General features: G+C 34.8%; 1 protein-coding gene across 2 annotated transcripts in view; it reads right to left on the reverse strand.

Annotated features, from left to right (window-relative positions):
* The window catches only part of SHOC2 (SHOC2 leucine rich repeat scaffold protein), a 123,272-nt gene that overhangs the window by 37,413 nt on the left and 64,290 nt on the right, over positions 1 to 21,569 (reverse strand). The gene's annotated exons all lie outside the window — the stretch shown is intronic.

The raw sequence follows: 21,569 nt of genomic DNA on the forward strand, positions 1-21,569 counted from the left end.
GTCTGTGACTCTGTTCTTGTGCCAGTACAAAACTGTCTTGATTACTATGGCTTTGTAGTAGAGCTTAAAGTTGGGGAGCAAGACTCCCCCCACTTTATTCTTCCTTCTCAGGATTGCTTTGGCTATTCGGTCTTTGGTGGTTCCATATGGATTTTAGAACTATTTGTTCCAGTTCATTGAAGAATGCTGTTGGTAATTTGATAGGGATTGCATTGAATCTCTATATTGCTTTGGGCAGGATGGCCATTTTGACAATATTAATTCTTCCTAGCCAAGATCATGGGATGAGTTTCCATTTGTGAGTGTCCTCTTTAATTTCTCTTAAGTATGTCTTGTAGTTTTTGGGGTATAGGTATTTCACTTCCTTGGTTAGGTTTATTCCTAGGTATTTTATTTTTTTTGATGCAATTGTGAATGAAATTGTTTTCCTAGTTTCTCTTTCTACCAGTTCATTGTTAGTTTATAGGAAAGCCTCAGATTTCTGTGTATTAATTTTGTATCCTGCAACTTTGCTGTATTCAAATATTAGTTCTAGTAGTTTTGGAGTGGAGTCTTTAGGGTTTTTTTATGTACAATATCATGTCATCTGCAAATAGTGAGTTTGACTTCTTTATCAAACTGGATTCCTTGTATTTCTTCGTGTTGTCTAATTGCCGTGGCTAGGACCTCCAGTACTATGTTGAATAACAGTGGGGAGAGTGGGCATACCTGTGTTGTTCCCCATCTTAGAGGAAATGCTTTCAGCTTCTTGCTGTTCAGTAAGATGTTGGCTGTGGGTTTTTCATATATGGCCTTTATTATGTTGAGGTACTTGCCCTCTATTCCCATTTTGCTGAGAGTTTTTATCATGAATAGATGTTGAATTTTGTCGAATGCTTCTTCAGCATCTATGGAGATGATCATGTGATTTTTGTCCTTTTTGTTTATGTGGTGGATGATGTTGATGGATTTTCGAATGTTGTACCATCCTTGCATCCCTGAGATGAATCCCACTTGATTACGGTTTATGATCCTCTTGATGTACTTTTGAATTCGATTTGCTAATATTTTGTTGAGTATTTTTGCATCTATGTTCATCAGGGATATTGGTCTGTAATTTTCTTTTTTGGTGGGGTCTTTGCCTGGTTTTGGTATTAGAGTGATGCAGGCTTCATAGAATGAGTCTGGAAGTATTCCCTCTTCTTCTACTTTTTGGAAAACTTTAAGGAGAATGGGTATAATGTCTTCTCTGTATGTCTGATAAAAATCCTCGGTAAATCGATCTGGCCCGGGAGTTTTGCTCTTGGATAGTTTTTTGATTACCAATTCAATTTCTTTGCTGGTAAATGGTCTGTGTAGATTTTCTGTTTCTTCCTTGGTCAGTCTTGGAAGGTTGCATTTTTCTAGGAAGTTGTCCACTTCTTCTGGGTTTCCCACTTGTTGGCATATAGTTTTTTGTAGTAGTCTCTAATAATTCTTTGTATTTCTGTAGTGTCCATCATGATTTTTCCTTTCTCATTTCTGATCCTGTTGATGTGTGTGGATTCTCTTTTTCTTTTTATAAGTCTGGCTAGGGGCTTATCTATTTTGTTTATTTTCTCAAAGAACCAGCTCTTGGTTTCATTGATTTTTTTCTATTGTTTTATTCTTCTCAATTTTATTTATTTCTTCTCTGATCTTTATTATGTCCCTCCTTCTGCTGCCTTTGGGCCTCATTTGTTCTTTTTTTTCCAATTTCAATAATTGTGTCTTTAGACTATTCATTTGGGATTGTTCTTCCTTCTTTAAATATGCCTGGATTGCTATATACTTTCCTCTTAAAACTGCTTCAGCTGCATCCCACAGAAGTTGGGGCTTTGTGTTGTTGTTGTCATTTGTTTCCATATATTGCTTTATCTCTATTTTAATTTGGTCATTGATCCATTGATTATTTAGGAGCAGGAACATGTTATTAAGCCTCCATGTGTTTGTGAGCCTTTTGCTTTCTTTGTACAATATATTTCTAGTTTTATACCTTTGTGGTCTGAGAAGCTGGTTGGTAGAATTCAATCTTTTTTAATTTACTGAGGCTCTTTTTGTGGCCTAGTATGTGGTCTACTTTGGAGAATGTTCCATGTGCACTTGAGAAGAATGTGTATCCTGTTGCTTTCGGGTGTAGAGTTCTATAGATGTCTATTAGGTCCATCTGTCCTAGTGTGTTGTTCAGTGCCTCTGTGTCCTTACTTATTTTCTGTCTGGTGGATCTGTCCTTTGGAGTGAGTGGTGTGTTGAAGTCTCCTAAAATAAATGCATTGCATTCTATTTCCTTCTTTAATTCTGTTAGTATTTGTTTCACATATGTTGGTGCTCCTGTATTGGGTGCATATATTTTTATAATGGTTATATCCTCTTGTTGGATTGACCCCCTTATCATTATATAATGTCCTTCTTTATCTCTTGTGACTTTCTTTGTTTTGAAGTCTATTTTGTCTGATACTAGTATTGCAACACCTGCTGTTTTCTCCTTGTTTTTTTGCATGAAATATATTTTTCCATTCCTTGACTTTTAGTCTGTGCATGTCTTTGGGTTTGAGGTGAGTCTCTTGTAAGCAGCATATAGATGGGTCTTGCTTTTTTATCCATTCTATTACTCTGTGTCTTTTGATTGGCGCATTCAGTCCATTTACATTTAGGTTGATTATTAAAAGATATGTACTTATTGCCGTTGCAGGCTTTAAGTTCGTGGTTACCAAAGGTTCAAGGTTAGCTTCTTTACTATCTTACTGTCTAACTTAACTCACTTATTGAGCAATTATAAACACAGTCTGATGATTCTTTATTTCTCTCCCTTCTTATTCCTCCTCCTCCATTCTTTGTATGTTAGGAGTTGGTTTTTTGTGTGTGTGTGTGTGCTCTTTTGTGGGTAGTTGATTTTATTTTTTGCCTTTAGTTATTATTTGATTGTTCCACTTTCTTTGCTGTAATTTTATTTTCTCTGGTGACATCTGTTTAGCCTTAGGAGGGCTTCCATTCAGAGCAGTCCCTCTAAAATACCCTGTAGAGGTGGTTTGTGGGAGGCAAATTCCCTCAACTTTTGCATGTCTGGGAATTGTTAATCCCTCCTTCATATTTAAATGATAATCATGCTGGATACAGTATCCTTGGTTCAAGGCCCTTCTGTTTCATTGCATTAAATATATCATGCCATTCTCTTATGGCCTGTAAAGTTTCTGTTGAGAAGTATGATGATAACCTGATGGGTTTTCCTTTGTAGGTGACCTTTTTTCTCTCTCTGGCTGCCTTTAATACTCTGTCCTTGTCTTTGATCTTTGCCATTTTAATTATTATGTGTCTTGATGTTGTTTTCCTTGGGTCCCTTGTGTTGGGAGTTCTGTGTGCTTCCGTAGTCTGAGAGGCTATTTCCTCCCCTAGTTTGGGGAAGTTTTCAGCAATTATTTCTTCAAAGACACTTTCTATCCCTTTTTCTCTCTGTTCTTCTTCTGGTACCCCTATAATGTGGATATTGTTCCGTTTCGATATTCTTTCATTCCTGGAGATCCTTTTATCTCTCTCTGCATCAGCTTCTCTGTGTTCCTGTTCTCTGATTTCTATTCCATTGACAGTCTCTTGCATCTCGTTCATTCTGCTTTTAAATCCTTCCAGAGATTGTTTTATTTCTGTATTCTCCCTCCTTAGCTCTTGCATATTTCTCTGCAAGTCCATCAACATAGTTATGACCGTTATTTTGAATTCTTTTTCAGGAAGATTGATTAAATCTATCTCCTCAGATTCCCTCTCAGGGGAGGATGTCTGGGTTAGTCTGGTCTGTATCAAAATCTTCTGCGTTTTCATGGTGATAGAGGTAGGCGTAAGCAGTTGGCGCGTATGTCAGCTGGGAGAACCAAAACCCTTTCCACTTGCTCCTGGCCTTCCTTCCCTGGGATAACAGCGACCCCTAGCAGCTTGTGCTGGGTGCTGGGCAGCTGCACACAGACAGGGTCTCTAATTCTTGCCCAGCCACTGTGAAGGAAGCTCTGCCGGCGGGTGCTGTGGGCGTGGCCGGCCTCAGGCTGCTGCTCCACTATGGCGGGGCTGCACCAGAGGGGGGGCAGGCAGGAGGCTGCTTGTCACCATGAGGGGCCTCAGAGCTGCGCTGCTGCCCAGGGGGTTAAGGCACCTAGAGTTCCCCGGGATTCCCAGCTGCTGGGCTGAGTGTCCCAGGACACTACTGTCCAGCTGTGAGGCCCCTGTCCCTTCAAGACTTTCAAAAAGCACTCGCTTTTCTTTTGTCCCAGGGGCACTGGCTGTGGAGACCCGCTCGCAGGTTTTACTGTCCCGTTTCCCTGGTATCCAGCACCCAGCGCACTGAGTGTCTACGCTCCTGGTGCGGATGGCTAGGGCTGGGTATTTAGCAGTCCTGGGCTCCCTCTCCTTCCCCACTCCAACTCCTCTCCTCCTACCGGGGGCTGGAGTGAGGGGGCACTTGGATCCCGCCAGGCCATGGCTTGTATCTTACCCCCTTCGCAAGATGCTGGGTTCTCGCAGATGTACATGTAGTCTGGCTGTTGTCATGTATCTCCTGGTCTCTCTTTTAGGAATAGTTGTCTTTGTTGTGTTAAAAATATATATGTTTTTGGGAGGAGATTTCTGCTGTCCTACTCACGCCACCATCTTGCCTCCTTTCCTAATGTTCTTCTTTTTAACTTGAATACTGGTTACACAGCTTTCGAACAATCTTTTGAGTTGTACATTTATGACATATCAATAGAAGTTTTTTTTTTTTAAGTCTCTGGCCCAAGCTCCTGCATTGGACATGACTTAATCCAAACTATGGCAGATAAGCAGAAAAAGCATTTCTTAAATTTGCATTAGATGTATATTTTAGTAAAATGTGTTTTTCTCTATGGAAGTTCTCTGAAGTCTAATTCCTTTTTGAAAAATTTATTTTCGTTTTATCCTCTTTCTAGAGGAGGCAAAGACTGCAGACTATATCCCAGACTTTTTAAGCATGACATTACCCTACAACCAACAATGAAGCATGCTGGACATATCCCTTCTCAATGGTGACAATGCTGACTAGTCTCATGTTGAGATTCTTCCTGCTACTTCTCTGAACAATACAGTCTCGCAGATTCTCTAATATATTAAACTTATATTTAATTATAAATTGTATTTTCATTTTATAATACAGAAAAGCAATGTTCCACATGCAAAAAGTAGTGGGATACATGGCTCCCACTGCAGAAGTTAGGGTAGTTGGGATATAAAACTAATGATCAAACAACAGAAGAGCAATTTTAGGAGGAGAAAAATTGCTCTTTCTAGAAACTGTAAATAATTAAAATGCTCAAATACCAAATTCCTAAGCATTGTTTGACACTTCTCTGAAAAGTTTCCTGTATTTTCACACTGTATTCTAGAATAATCTTTGACTTTTCTTATGTTAAAAATTTTTATATGGGTTCGTTCACAATAGAAACTTAATGAATGACTGATTAAATAAATAGCAAAACTACATCTGTGGGGTTTAACCAGTAACAAAGGAAAATTATTACATAAACATTTGAATACACTATGTCCTTAAAACATAACAGAGGATAAATTATTGCTAAAGGAGCATTAATTCAGTCAGACAAAAAATTCTTATGTGCATGTTCTCTTTGCCAGAGACAATACTAGACACTGAAGACATAAAGAGACTACAATAAACTAAATACCTGTTCTCATAAAATTCAGAATTAGTAGAGACTACATGTGATTTGATGGAGGCTAGAGAGGGCCCCACTTATGAAATTTCACTACTAAATATCCATTATTTTGGCTCATTCATGGCCAAAATTCTTTAGCTTTAAGGCAAACATCTCATTCACTTATTTATTCAAGATAAACATTTTGTGTACCTACTGGAAACTAAGCAGTGAACAAAACAAAGTCTCTATTCTCATGGAGCTTACATTTTAGTGTTCATGGAGTGGGGAATAAGAAAGTGACAGAAAGTGACAACTGCTGTAAACAAAAATAAAGCAGGGAAAGGAAGTTGGAAATAAGCATGTGAAGTAGGGGGACAATGTGCCTGACTAAAGTACAGGGTATGAGAAGGGAAATAAAGCAAAAAGGGAAGAAGAGGGAGGAGATCTGGAGTCTTAAATATCGAACTAAGGAATCTGTACCTTTCTGACCAGTTAATAGAGTACAATTTAAAGTTATTGATCAAAGCATTATAATCAGAATGATATTCTAAAAAAGATTATTTTCCCATAGATTTGAATGGATGGGGTAGAAAATTAGGAAGCATAGTATATTAGCAAGCTACTGCAATCAGCCCATATGAAATAATATGAGGCCCTACACTAAATCAACAGCAGTGGAGTGAATAGGCAGACTTCTCAGATGGTCCCAGTGACTCTGCCTCACATATAACCCTATACACTGTATAATTACCACTCCCCTTGAATGTGGGCTGAACTTAGTGACTTGCTTCTAATGAAAAGAATATGGCAAAGGTGAAGAGATGTTACATTTATGATTAGGTTACAAAAGACTGTAACTTCCATCTTGCTCACTCACTCTCTATTGCCTTCTCAGCTTGAACCTTTTATTAAAGCACGCTGCCATGCTGGAGAAGTCCATGTGATAAAAGAACTGAGGGCAGTCTCCAGCCAACAGCCAGCAAAAATTTGATGCCCTTAGTCCACAACCTGCTAGGAACTGAATCCTGACAACAATCCCATAAACTTGGATGTGGATCCTTTCCTAGATAAGCCTTCAGATGACACCCCAGCCCTGGCTGGCTAACACCTGGACTAAGACACCTTGTGAGAAAACCTGAATCAGAAGATCTAGTTAAGTTATGTCTGATTCTGAACTAAGGAAACTGTAAGGTAATAAATGAGTATTGTTTTAAGAGCTATGTTTTAGAGTAATTTGTTATACAACAATACATAATATAGGAATCACACTGGATGAGATCCACATTTGTAAGGCTTTTACCATGAATTTGCTAAAAAATCTGCCTGTGGAAAGTGAATCTCAAGTAGAAAGCCAGAGTCCTATTTGCCTGAGAAGCCAGAGGGACAAGGGCCAAGGTTATGATAATGGCTGCAATTCAAGGTTGGGTACCCTGGAAAGGAAGAAACCAAAAATAGTGGAATCCCAAAATCTGCATATACATACCCTCAAATTCTTGACTGACTCCAAAAATACACCAATGGGAGAGAAGACTGCAAGGAGTCTGGGGGAAAAACGATAGCTAGAAGGCTAAAAGAGTCAAGCAAACATTTTGACAAATGTATTCTGTGGTGGATAAGATTTTGTTATTTCAGTCCTGCCAAGTTAGAAGGGTCATGAAAGAAATTCACAAAAAAGCCAGGCTGTAGGTGTAAAAACCATATCTCAAGACTAAGAAATATGCTCTACGCTTGACATAATCACATAGAACCACCATAAGAGAGCTAAATCCAAGACTCTACAAGGTCAAAGTGACTCAACAATAACTTAAATACCTACCAGAATAAAACTGAACACTTTTCAGAGTCATTACAATATTATTCCCTTCTACTCTACAATCAAGTTTGTAGATTGACTTCCATTGCGGGCCATGATGCAACTAGAAAATGGACAAAATATGTAAGAAAACAGTTTGTAAACAGTGGACAACAGCCATATATGACTGTGATCTTAGATATAAAGAAAGTATATGAGCATTATGATTGCCACAGGTTATTGCCTGGAGGCATGATCTGGGCCATCAAAAAAGCAGAGAAGGAAGACAGTAGAAAGGCCAACAGTCTTACTGAGTTACAGTGAAAGATCGGAGTTTAGGAAGGTCCAGGTAGCTAGAATTTTCAAGGCAGAAATTGAGAGATAAAAGAAAGGGAAATGGATCTGTGCAATCTACAGAAAAGTCCCTTTCAGTCTTTGCCTTAATACTTATCTGCATATATGTGAAAACAAATTACCAAAGGCCAAGCAAAGAACCAGCAGGAAGCAGCAAACCAAACAATTCCCAGCAGTTACAAGGGCTGGGCATACTTTGAGCTACTACCAGTCAGAAAGAAAAGACTTCATAAAATAGAGTGCTATTAGGGAGAGTCCTCAGAAAGATATCACTAAAGATCTAGACTAAAGTTTGCTCTTAAAAGCCAGCCATAAAAGATAAGATTCCAAGCAACTTACCTGTATGCCAGAACAAAGTCCAGCACTATTTTAAGAAATACAACAAAATCTAAGACCCAACAATGTCAAAACTATAATACTGGACATCCAATCAAAAATCATCAAGCATGCAAAGAGGAAAATATTACCCACAACCAGGAGAAAAATCATTCCATAGGAATAGACAGACATAAAAGAGATAATGGAACTAGAAAAAAGACATTGAGAAAACTTTTTAAAATGAGCTTTGTATATTTAAGAAGGCAAAAGAAAACTTGAAAATGATACCTACCAACTGGTATGTATAGAGGTAAAAACCACAATATCTAAAATTAAAATTTAATTGCATGAAATTAAGAATATGATAATATAGCTGTTGGAAAAAATAACAACAGAAACATCCTAAAAGAAACACAAAAAAATGAAAAGAATATCAGTGACCTGAAAGACAGTATAAAGAGATCTAATATACATGTAGAAATCCAGAGAATAGAAAAGCAAAGAAGGGGAAAAAAACTGAGAAAAGTCTCAAGATATAATGGTCAAAATCTTTACAACTTTGATAAAAACCATAGACCCATAGATCCTAGAAACTCATAAATTCCAAGCAAAAGAAACATGAAGAAAACCAAACAGAAGCACACTGTAAACAAATTGCTGGGAACCAGGCACAAGGAAAAAAATGTTCAATATACAGAGAAAAAAAGACTTTACAAACACAGAAATAAAAATAAGCATAACCATAAAACTCTATTCAGAAACTAGGGAAGCTGGGAGCAGGGGAAGGGTGGCAGAGGACAGAGAGATAGGAGGGAAATCTTTAAATCCTGGAAAAAAAAGAAAAGCTGTCAAACTAGCATTCTATACCAAAAACAGCTTTCAAAAATGAGAACAAAAGGTTTTCAGATAAACAAAAGCGTAGATAATTCATTATGAGCATACCTGCACTACACTAGATATTAAAGTTATTTGCTCAAAAGGAAAATAACAGATCTACAAAAAGAATGAAAAATATTAGAAGTGGTATATACACAGATATGTATCATAGGGGCTTTTCTGTACTTCTTAATCTTTTTAAAAGATAACTGAAAAAAGAAGAGTGGCATGTCAAAAGACACAGGAACCAAGTTAAGAGAGTTCACAATCACCAAAGCTGGAACAAATTCAGCAACAAAATGATAAAAACAATTTTGAATTGGAATCCACAGAATAAATGAGTCCAGATTGATATCACTAAGTAACTGAATAAATAAATGGGGGAGAAGGGACACATTTCTCTTACAGAATTTCAGTTAATAAATGCAAAAGGAATGAGGGAAATTTTAAAAATCACCATGAGAATACAGTAATAATTGTTTCAGGGAAGATTCACCAATGAATATTAAAATTATGGAGCAAAGATTAAGGAAAAACAAGATAACTGGTATAGTCTAAAATCAGCACTTCCCAAGATAATTACTAAGTAAAAAGAAGAAATTATCAACTTTAAAGTAGAGCAGCACAACAGAAACCACCATAACCAAGTGGTCAAGTTCAAAATCAGCAGTAATACAGATCAGCATGATACGTTTCACTTGATATGATTCACTGGGAAAGGCACCACAACCACCTCTGTAGGGTTCTTGCTCAAAACCCATAACCTCAAACTAGTCATGAGAAAACATCACAATCAATGCATTGAAAGAAAAGACTTGAAGTGTTTCCAACTATCACAGGTTAGAGGAGACTACCTACACATAATGCAATGTGGGATTCTGGAACAAAACAGGACATTAGTGGAAGAACTGATGAAATCTGAATAGAATCTGTACTTTAGGTAATAGTATTGTGCCATGTCAATTTCTTGATTTTAATCATTGTACAATGGTTATGTAGGATGTTGATATTAGGGGAAGCTGTGTAAAAAGGGCAGATAAGAACCCTCTGTACTGGTTTTGCAACTTTTCTGTATGTTTAAATTTTGTTCAAAATAAAAAGCTTAAAAAAGATAAAGCTTAAAACAAAATCAATAGCAATGTATTATTATAGGACTTATATGAAGAAGTAAAAATGTATGACAATAATTACCCAAAGAATGAGAGAAATAGAAGGACTTTATTGTAAGGTTCTTAGGATATTTGTGAAGTGATACAATATTATTTGAATGTAGACTGTTATGATTTGTATTATAATATCAGAGCAGACACTAAAAAAATTTTAAAATAAAGTTGAGATAAATATAATTTATAAAAAATAGACAACCCAAAATAAAGGGGGAAAAGAAATAAGTAACAAATGGCACAAATAGAAAATAAAAAAGCAAATGATACATTTAATCCCAATCGTATTGTTAAGTATATTAAATATAAATGGTCTAAATCTTTCAGTTAAGGTAAAAGCTGTAAGACAGGGTAAAATACATAAGACCAAACTATATCCTGTCTATAAGAAACCATTTTAAATACCAAGATACAAAAAGATGAAAGTGAAACAATGTAAAAAGGCATACAATGCAACCACCAATCAACAAGGAAACTGGAGTTACTATGTTAGTATCAGAAAAAATAGGATTTGGAAAAAGAAGTATTACCAGAGATAAAGACCAACATTTCATAATGACATGGCACCTCAACAGAAAAAAAAATACTAAGTATATATACAACTATAACAAAGTTTCAAAATATAAGAAGCAAAAAATAGCACTATTGGAAGAAAGACAAATCTACTTGGGCATTTCAACACATTTCTCACTATTTTAAGAAAAAGTATAAAATAGGGTTATAGAAGAAATGAATAACATTATTAACAACTTGACCTTTTCTGATAACAAAAGAATGTACATTCTTTTCACCTGCATATAGAACATTTACCAAAACAGACCATATTTTATAAATCAATAGCAAAAAGTATCTAAAAGCATCTTTCAAATACTTGGAAATTGAACAACTTACTTCTAATACACCAGTTAGAGAAAACAGGTAGTTAGAAAATACGTTGAACTAAATAATGAAAACACAACATATCAAAATTTGTGTGCTATTACTAAAAAAGTACTTAAATATTTATAACCATAAATGCTTATATAATGAAAAAATAGGTATGATGGAAGGAAGAGGAAGACCACAGAACCAACCTTCAATACTGGCAAAAACACCCCAGGAGCATCTGCCTCTGGTGAGCAAGAGTTTTATGCTTCTGGACACCACAAGATGCCTAATATAAAAAGCAAGTACTTTCAAGACCAGAAGGCATGGCTATCTAAAACATAGAAACAAACAGAAAACCAGAAAAAGCAAGGTGGCAGAGGAATATGCTCCAAGCAAAAGAATAAGACAAAATACCAGAAAAAGTGCTAAATGAAATGGAGACAAGCAATCTACCTAATAAAGAATTCAACGCAATGGTCATAAAGATGCTCATTGAGCTGGGGAACAGATTATTTAAGGGAGGATTCCAACAAAGAGAGAGAAAATATCTGAAGAATAACCAAAATGAAAAAAATACAGTAGATGGGATGAAGTAGACTAGGGGATGCAGAGGAACAGATCAGCAAGCTGGAAGACAGGGTCACCAAGTAACCAAGCTGAGGAACAGAGAGAAAAAAGAATCTCTAAAAATGAGAAAATGCTAACAGAGCTCTGCAACAACTGTAAACAAAACAATATCTGCATTAGAGGGTCCCAGGAGGAGAAGAGCAAGAGATAAAAGTATAAAGTCTATTTGAAGAAATAACAGCTGAAAACTTCCCCAACCTGGGGAAGGAAATAAATATCCAGTTCCTGAAAGCACAGAAAGCTTCCTAACAAGATGAATCCAAGGAGGCCCACACCAAGACACACAGTAATTAAAATGGCATATATTAAAGATGAAGAGAGAATCTTAAAAGCAGCAAGAGAAAGGCAGGCAGTTACCTACAATGGAAACCACATACGGCTATCAGCAGATTTTTTACCAAAAACTTTAAAGGCCAGAAGGGAGTGACACAAAATATTCAAAATGTTGAAAGGGGAAAAAAAAAACTACAACCAAGAATACTCTACCCAGCAGAGAGCAAGAGAGAAAGAAAGAACTACAAAAACCAGCAAACAATTCACAAAATGCCAATAAGTGCATATCTATCAATTAATTACTTTAAATGTAAATGGACTGAATGCTCTAATCAAGACAGAGGCTGGTTGAATGGACAAAGAAACAAAACCCATCTATATACTGCCTATGAGAGACTCATTTCAGATGTAAAGACAAATATAAACTAAAAACAAACAGAAAAAGACATTCCATACAAACAGAAGAAAAAACAAGTAGCAATACTTATATTGGATAAATTAAGACTCCAAAACCAAGAAAGTAACAAGAGACAAAGAAAGACATTACATAATGATAAAGTGATCAGTCCAACAGAGGATATACTGATTAAAAATATCTATGCACCCAGCACAGGTATACCTAAACATACAAAGCAAATACTAACAGACCAAAAGGGAGAAATTGACAGTAACACAGTTAATAGTAGGGAACTTTAACCCCCACTTACATCAATGGATAGACCACCCAGACAAAAAATAAACAGGGAAAAGGTGGCACTGAATGACACCTTAGGCAAGATGGACCTAACAGATACACACAGAACATTCCACCCAAAAGCAGCAGAATATACATTCTTCTGAAGTGCACATGGAACATTCTCCAGGATAGATCACATATTCTATCACATATTTAGCAAGTCTAAATAATTTTAAGAAGACGGAAATAGTATCAAGCATCTTTTCAGACTATAGCAGTACGAACTAGAAATCAATACAAGAACAAACAAAAAAACCCCACAAATATGTGAAGGCTAAACATCATGTTTCTAAATAGTCAATGAATCAATGAGCAGATCAAAGAGAAAATCAAACAATATGTGGAACCAAGGCAAACAGAAACACAATGGTTCAAAATATGTGGAATGCAGCACAAGCAGTTCTAATAGGGAAGTTCATAACAACATATGCCTACCTCAAGAAACAAAAACAATCTCAAACAATCTAACCTTACAACGAAAGAAACTAGAAAAAGAACAAAGCCCAAAGTTAGTAGGAGGGATATAATTAAGATCAGAGCAGAAATAAATGAAATAGAGACTAAAAAAAAAAAAGGAAAAAAAATCATTAAAACCAAGAGCTGGTTCTTTGAGAAGATAAAAACAGACAAAGCTTTGGCCACAAGAAAGAGAGAGGATACAAATAAATAAATCAGAGACAAAAAAAGTTACAAGAGACACCTCAGAGTTATAAGAGAATTCTATGAACAATTATATGCCAATAAATTGGACAGCCTAAAAGAAATGGACAAAGTCCTAGAAATGTACAATCTTCCAAGACTGACCCAGGAAGAAACAGAAAATCTGAACACAGCAATTACTAGTAATGAAATTGCATTGGTAATCAAAAAACACCCAAAAATTAAAGTGCAGAACCAGATGGCTTCACAGGTGAACTCTACCAAACATTTAAAGAAGATCTAATACCCATCCTTCTTAAAGTATTTCAAAAAATAGAAGAGGTGGGAATACTTCCAAATTCTTTCTGAGTCCAGCATCACCCTAATACCAAAACCAGATGTGACAATACAAAAAAAGAAAATTACAAACCAATACTGCTGATGAATTATGGATGCAAAAATTCTCAACAAAATATTAGCAAACTGAATTCAAAAATACATCACAAGAACCATCCATCATGACCAAGAAGGATTTATTCCAGGATGGTGTCATATTCATAAATCATTCAATGTGAAACACCACATTAACAAAATGAAAGAGAAAAACCATATGATCATCTCAATAGATGCTGAAAAAGCATTTGACAAATTCAACATACATTCACGATAAAATCTCTCAACAAAATGGGCATAGAGGGAACGTACCTCAATATAATAAATGACAAATGTCAAAATATCCATAAATGACAAATCCACAATCAACAGCATACTCAATGGCAAAGAACTTAAAGCTTTTCCTCTGAGATCAGGAGCAAGACAAGGATGCCTGCTCTCACTACTTGTATTCAACTTAGAACTGGAAGTCCCAGCCACGGCAATTAGATGTGGAAAAGAGAAAAAAGGCATCCAAATTGGTAAGGAAGAAATTAAACTGTCACTATTTGCAGATGACATGATGCTATATGTATAAAACCCTAAAGACTCGACCAAAAAACTATTAGAACTAATAAATGAATTCAGTAAAATTCCAGGACACAAAATCAACATATAGAGATATACTGCATTTCTATATACTGATTACTAGCAGAAAGAGAAATCAAGAAAACATTTCCAGTTATAATTTCATCAGAAAAGAATAAAATATCTAGGAATAAATCTAACCAAGGAGATGAAAGAGCTGTACTCTGAAAACTATAAGACACTGATGAAAAAAACTGAAGACACAAATATATGGAAAAATATTCCATGCTAATGGGTAAGAAGAATTAACGTCAAAATGGCCAAAATCTTCAGATTCAATGCAATCCCCATTAAAATACCAATGGTAGTTTTCACTGGATGGACTAGAGCAAATCATCCTAAAATTTATATGAAATCACAAAAGACCCTGAATAGCCAAACAAATCTTGAGAAAGAACAAAGCTGGGGTACCATGTTCCCTGGTTTCAAGCTATACTATAAAGCTACAGTGATTAAAACAGTATGGTACTAGCACAAGAACAGATATATAGATCAACAGAACTAAACAGAGAGCCCAGAAATAAATCACACATATATAGTCAATATATGACAAAGGAGGCAAATGGAGAAAAGACAGTCTCTTTTATAAATAGTGTTGGGAAACCTGGACAGCTTTATGCAAAAGAATGAAACCAGATCACTTATACCATATAGAAAAATATACTCGAACTGGATGAAAGAACTAAATAGAAGACATGAAACCATAAAACTCATAAGAAAACATAGGCAAAAATCTCATCAAATAAGCATGAATAATTTTTTTCTGGATACATCTCCTCAGGCAAAGGTAACAAAAGGAAAATAAACAAGTTGAACTATATCAAAGTGAAAAGAATCTGCCCAGTAAAGAAAACCAACAAAATAAACCTACTATATTGGAGATTATATCTGATAAGGGGCTAAAATCCAAAATATATAAAGAACTCAAATAACACCAAAAAGACAAATTATCCACTTAAAAAATGGGTAGATGATGTGAATAGACATTTTTCCAAAGAAGACATACGAATGGCCAACAGACACATGAAAACATGCTCCACATCATTAATCATCAGGGAAATGCAAATCAGAACCACAATGAGGTATCACCTCACACCAAAAAAATGAGGTATCACCTCACACCACTCAGAATGGCTGCTATCCAACAGACAAGAAATAACAAGCGCTGGTAAGGATGTGGAGGAAAGGAAACCCACATACCTTGGTGGGAATGTAAACTGGTCTAGCCACTGTGGAAAGCAGTATGGAGGTTCCTCAAAAAACTAAAAACAGAAATACCATATGACCCAGCAATTCAACTTTCAGGGATTTACCTGAAGAAAACTAAATCCTGATTCAAGAAGATATGTACTCCTATGTTCACTGCTGCATTATTTACTACAGCCAAGATACGGAAGCACCCCAAGTGCCCATTGATAGATGAGTGGATAAGGAAGATGTAGTATATATATAGATATATAGATATATATCTATATATATATCTATATATACACAGTGGAATAATGCTCAGGTATAAAAAAAAATGTTTAGAGAATGAAATCTTGCCATTTGCAACATGGATGGACCTAGAGGGTATTTTGTTAAGTGAAATAAGCCAGGCAGAGAAGGACAAATACAGTGATTTTATTTATATGGCAAATCTAAAAAAAACAAGACAGAAATAGACTAAGAGACACAGTGAAGAGACTGGTGGTTGCCCTGGATATGATGGTGGAGGGGCAGGGGAAGTTAATAGGTGAAGGGAATAAAGAGGCAAAAAATCCCAATTATAAATTAGTCATGGGGATGAAAGTACAGCATAGGGAATATAGTCAATAATATTGTAATACCTTTGTTGACAGACAGTAATTACACTTATTGGGGTGAGCATTTAACAATGCAGATAACTGTTCAAATCATTACATTATAACCTGAAACCAATATAATATTTTATATGAATTATATACTTCAGTAAAAAGAGGTCTGAAATCAACCTAACAACTTAAGAAGGCAGGTAAAGAAGAATATATTAAACCTAAAGTAATAAGGAACTAAATAATAAAAAGCAGAAAGCAAAAAAAGAAAACAAATATAACAGAAAAAGAAAAGCAATCTTTTTGATGAGACCAATAAAAATTACCTCCAACCAAACTGATCAAGCAAAGAGAGAAGACCCAAATGACCAATATCAAGAATTATAGAACAAGATTATATATCATAGGCATTAAAAGAATAAAAACTATGAACCTCATGCCAAAAAATTCAACAAATTATATAAAATAGACAAATGCTCTGACAGATTCAAACTACCAAAATTCAATTGAGAATAGGAAACTCAATCAAATTAGTAATTTAAAATCTTTCTACAAAGAAAATCTCAGACCCAGCTTGCATAACTGGTAAATTCTTCTAAACACTTGAGGAAATAATACTAATTCTACATAAACTCTTCTAGAACCCTTTCAATGCATTCTGTGATATGAAGCCAGCATTACCCTGATGGCAAACAATTAAGAAAAAAGAAAGGGAATTACAGAGCAATATCCATGATGAAAATAGACACAAAATCCTTTCAAAATTTTAGTAAATTAAATATAGCAACATAGGAAAAGGCCCTATTAAAATGTATCTAGTATGCAATCAAATATTGGTAAATAAATTAATTTTGTTTCATAAGTTGTGACTCTCCCTGTACTATTCATTTGACTCACAAGGATGCTTAGATTTTAAAAATAACTCATGTTCCCTAACTTGTAGGGACATTTTTCAAACATTCAGAGTTTAGCTCTATAAAAATCACACCAAACCTTACTAAAATAATTTGTAAAACTACAAAATTAACAAGGGCTGCAATACCTATTACAGCAAGTTTGAATAGATTTAGGGAGTCAGGTCAACATTTATACTATTACATTACTTAAATTTGTTCTATAGGCTTATTTCTTCCTTTTATTAAAAAGACCGCAGTAGCTCCTCTAAGCAATTGCTTCTGCAACTAAGCAACATGGACAACAGTATCTATACTCTTTTGAATGGGCATCATGCTGTCATTAGAGTAGAATAAGTGCCCTCTCCCCATACTGCAGCAGTGTGGGAAATCAATTTGTATCATCTGATCCTATCAAATTCTTCTTAGATGGCTCAACTGCTATTTTTTTCTGTCCTCTGTCTCCTTAGCAACAAAATCTTTTACAGGCTTTTTTGTTGTTTACTCAAACAGCTGATGATTTGATAACAATAAACTTAGTAAACAGATCATTTCTAGGTCTCTAAGGTTTCTCAAAGTAGTTATTCATTAACAACTATGAACTCCCTTTCCTGATTTATTTTTCTTGACAAACTAAGTTACTCATTAGCACTTGTACAAAACATTCAAATGAGGTCATTTAACAATATTACCTGGACCATCAACTGTATCACCCCTGGCAGTCCTGGGAGAAATGCAAAAATTTTAGGGGCTAAGGGTTACAATTTGAATTAGTATTGAAGAGTGGATAACAGTACTGGGCTTCATTAAATTCATTTCAAGCCACATTTATTGAAAACATACTATTTATTGTCTATAAAAATTCATACAAAATTATATAACAGTGAATTAAAATTTCTAAGGTTGTTAAAGTTTTTAAAAAATTGTTTTCTGGAGGGGGTTGTATCTTTATATGTAGATACTGATTATATATATTCATTTATTACGTATCAATTTTCTTTATACATATCACCTGACATAAAATACAATACCATAGTACTACAGCATACTAGGAAACTGATTTTATTTTCAATAAATATTACTGAGTCGTGTGTGAAAAAAAACTGCTGATTCTAATTTCTCATAAATCTGAATGCTGTGAGAGTTGTTTTTTTAAATGGGTGAAAGTGATCTGGGTTCTCGAAAGCATACACTTAAAATGTTTATCAGATCATTCCCCTAAACAAAAAGAGTATTTTGACAAATTTTCATGAAATCATATACTATATAAATGATATAGCATTTTATTTAACATATAATGTAGAAACAGGTTTTTAAGTAATATTCCAACTTAACTGTTTTTATAAAGAATGAAGGGGAAATTTTTTAAAAAGAGAAGAAATCCTGAACTGCCCCATTGTTCAATAAAGGAAAATAAATTGTAGGAATATTAGTAAGAGACAATGATGGAGTTAGTTTTCTGATTTCAAAGAGCAACTGTTTCCTTCCTGAAGAATAAAATCCTTTAGAACTTTATTGTCCAGAGTTTCCAGAACTAAATTGATTAATTATTCAAACTGACTACCTGATGGTCCTCACTCTAACCCACCCAGGCAAAAAAATATCTATAAAAGTACAAACCTCAAAAGAACTAGTCAGGGTGAGGGGAGGGGATGGTTATTTCCTGTTTTCCCTCTGAAAACATGATTTCTTGACTGTACAGTGAAGAGTCTCTTTCAAGACTACAAATGGTGAAATGGTGAAAGGAGGTAGGGGCAGGAAGAATGGAACACTCATCTATAAAAGAAAGTAATGACTAAGGTTTTCATCTATCTACTTAACACAAAAAGATACACTATTGCTTTGCATGCCCATGCTTTAGAAGAAAGAAGCATACAAAAGAAGAAAAAAGCAAATAAACATTACCAAATTAAGAGTTCTCTTGGCTACTCTCTGATACATTATCTCTGACTCTTCATATACTTACATTTCAAAAGTATCCTTTCATTTTCTGCCAGTTTTCATCCATGTGAATATGTATCAATGGTATCAAATCATATGGCATTAATAAAGATGCCATTCCTGTTAAACAGATGGATGCTCTGATTTTAATATAATTTCCCTATAAAGGCTGCAGTACAGCACAACCCTGTGTAATGGCTAAATTCCAAATATATTATTTAAACTATAGGCTATATTTCAAAAGATTCTAATTTCTCACATTCTTCAAATATACTGCTAAACAGACTAGATGGTATGACTGGAAGTTATATACTCATTAAAAACAACAGAGAAGAACAAGCATTTAATATGCATAAGAATTTAATATATATTTATAATGTAGACCTAGTATGTACAAATGGAAGTTTAACAAAATGATAATTAGCATGTATTTTGAACTGTAAATTATTTTAAGGGTTTCAGCTTATTACATTAAAGGTGTACAATACTTTTAAAAATGTCAAATTTCCATTTTACTTAATCTTTGTGCATGGGCATTATTTTGTAAACATTCCCAAAGGAACTCTGGGTTTTATTTTTTAATTAAAAACAGTAAAGCAAGATCTGTATCATAGAAAATAACTATTTCCATCTTTACAATACAAGACAGTTTTCAAGAATTAAAAACAAATCTGTAGTCACTGGGAAACTCAAAACCGCAATGAGATACTACTTCACATTCATAGAATGGCTGTCATAAAAAAAGACAGATAATCGCAATGATAGTGAGGATGTAGAGAAATGGGAATCCTCATATACTGTTGGTAGGAATGTAAAATGGTATATAGCCACTTAGGAAAACAATCTAGAAGTTCCTCAAAAGGTTAAGCACAGAGTTACCATATGAATCAGTAATTCCACTTCTACATACCCAAGAGTAATGAAAACAATATCTACACAAAAGGTTGTATACAAATGTTCACAGTAATTTTATTCATAATAGCCAGAAAGTGGCAATAACCCAAATGTCCAACAACTGATAAGTGGATATATAAAATATGGTATCTTTGTAACATGGAATATTATTCAGCAATCAAAAAGAAGGACATGCTGATATATGCTACAACCTGGATGAATTCTGAAAACATGATGCTAAGTGAAAGAAGCCAGTCACCAAAGACCACATATTGTATGATTCTTTTTATATGAGATGACTAGAATAGGCAAATCTATAGAAACAGAAAGCAGTTAGTGTTTACCTAGGGCCAAGTGGTTGGGAGCAAATAGGTGAGGTAACTGCTAAAGGGTAGAGTTTCTTTTTGGAGTGATGAAAATGTTCGAAAATTGTTTGTGATGGTTGCACAACTTTGTTAACATGCCAAAAAGCACTGAATTGTACACAGTAAACACAAAAATTGCATGGTATGTGAATTACATCTATTATGCTAACATACTCCCTGCTCAAAAAAAAAAAAAAAAGAATCCAATGCAATGACTTTCAACTGCAGCACATAAAAAACCCAGTTTATGGTTAGTCAGAGACGGGTAAGATTCCTCAAGGGAGGAACAACCTAAGACAGGCACGGTCGCAGGGGGGGCCATCAGGTGAGAAATTGGGAATCAACAGTGGTGAGGCTTAGAACATCACCCCCCCTGTTTTGAGAGAAATCTTCTGCATCCGTGGATGTTTTAAGGCCCTTGTCTAGCTTGGATTAACACATAGTCTACAGGCACACACCTGATCATCTACAATTGCTCTCTTACAACACTAAACTATGTTTTCTACCTTTATCTTGCATCTACCTACCACTTCAGCATTTTATTAAAAATAAAAATAATAATAATAATAAAGGGAGAAATGTGGGATCCACATATAAAGTATAAAAATCAAACAAATATTCATATCTGACCTGATTGTTCATAATTCATAATGCGTGATCAAAACCGAAAGTTTCTGTGATGAATGCCCTTGTACTCTTCACCATGTAAGAACTTATTCACTGTGTAAGAATTCGTTCACTATGTAAGAACTTGTTCGTTATGCTTCAGAAGATTGGAGACTGACGAGAACTAGGCTTGAGATGGATTAATGATTGTACATTGAGCATTGACCCCCCTATACAGAATTTTATTGTTGTTAACAACCATTTGATCAATAAAATGAGAGATGCCCTCTCAAATAAATAAATAAATAAATAAATAAAAATAAATCAATAAATCAATAAATAAAATGTATGTGACATGAAAAATAAATAAATAAATAGATAGATAGATAGATAGATAGATAAATAAATAAATAAATAAATAAATAAATAAATAAATAAATAAATAAATAAATAAATAAATAAACCAGTTTATTCTTTAAAAGTGCAGATGCCCTGAAGCTCCCAGACCACTATATCATGATATATGAGAGTGGGATATACTTTTCTAGCATTGTGGGGACAGTACAGTGAGACTTACTTATAAACACAAGTTTTAATAATGTCACCAATGGTGGGAGTGTGCTCCTTAAAAAACAAATCAATGGTTCTTTTTTAAATTACAAATTTAGGAAAAAAGTTCAAAAGGTTAGGCAGCCATAAAGTTATCAACTATTTCATTAAAATGTCAATTTTTAAAAATACATTAATTTTTCAGAAAAAATGCC

The sequence above is a fragment of the Manis javanica genome, chromosome 7 (assembly GCF_040802235.1).
Source record: "Manis javanica isolate MJ-LG chromosome 7, MJ_LKY, whole genome shotgun sequence".
NCBI classification, from domain to species: Eukaryota; Metazoa; Chordata; class Mammalia; order Pholidota; family Manidae; genus Manis; species Manis javanica.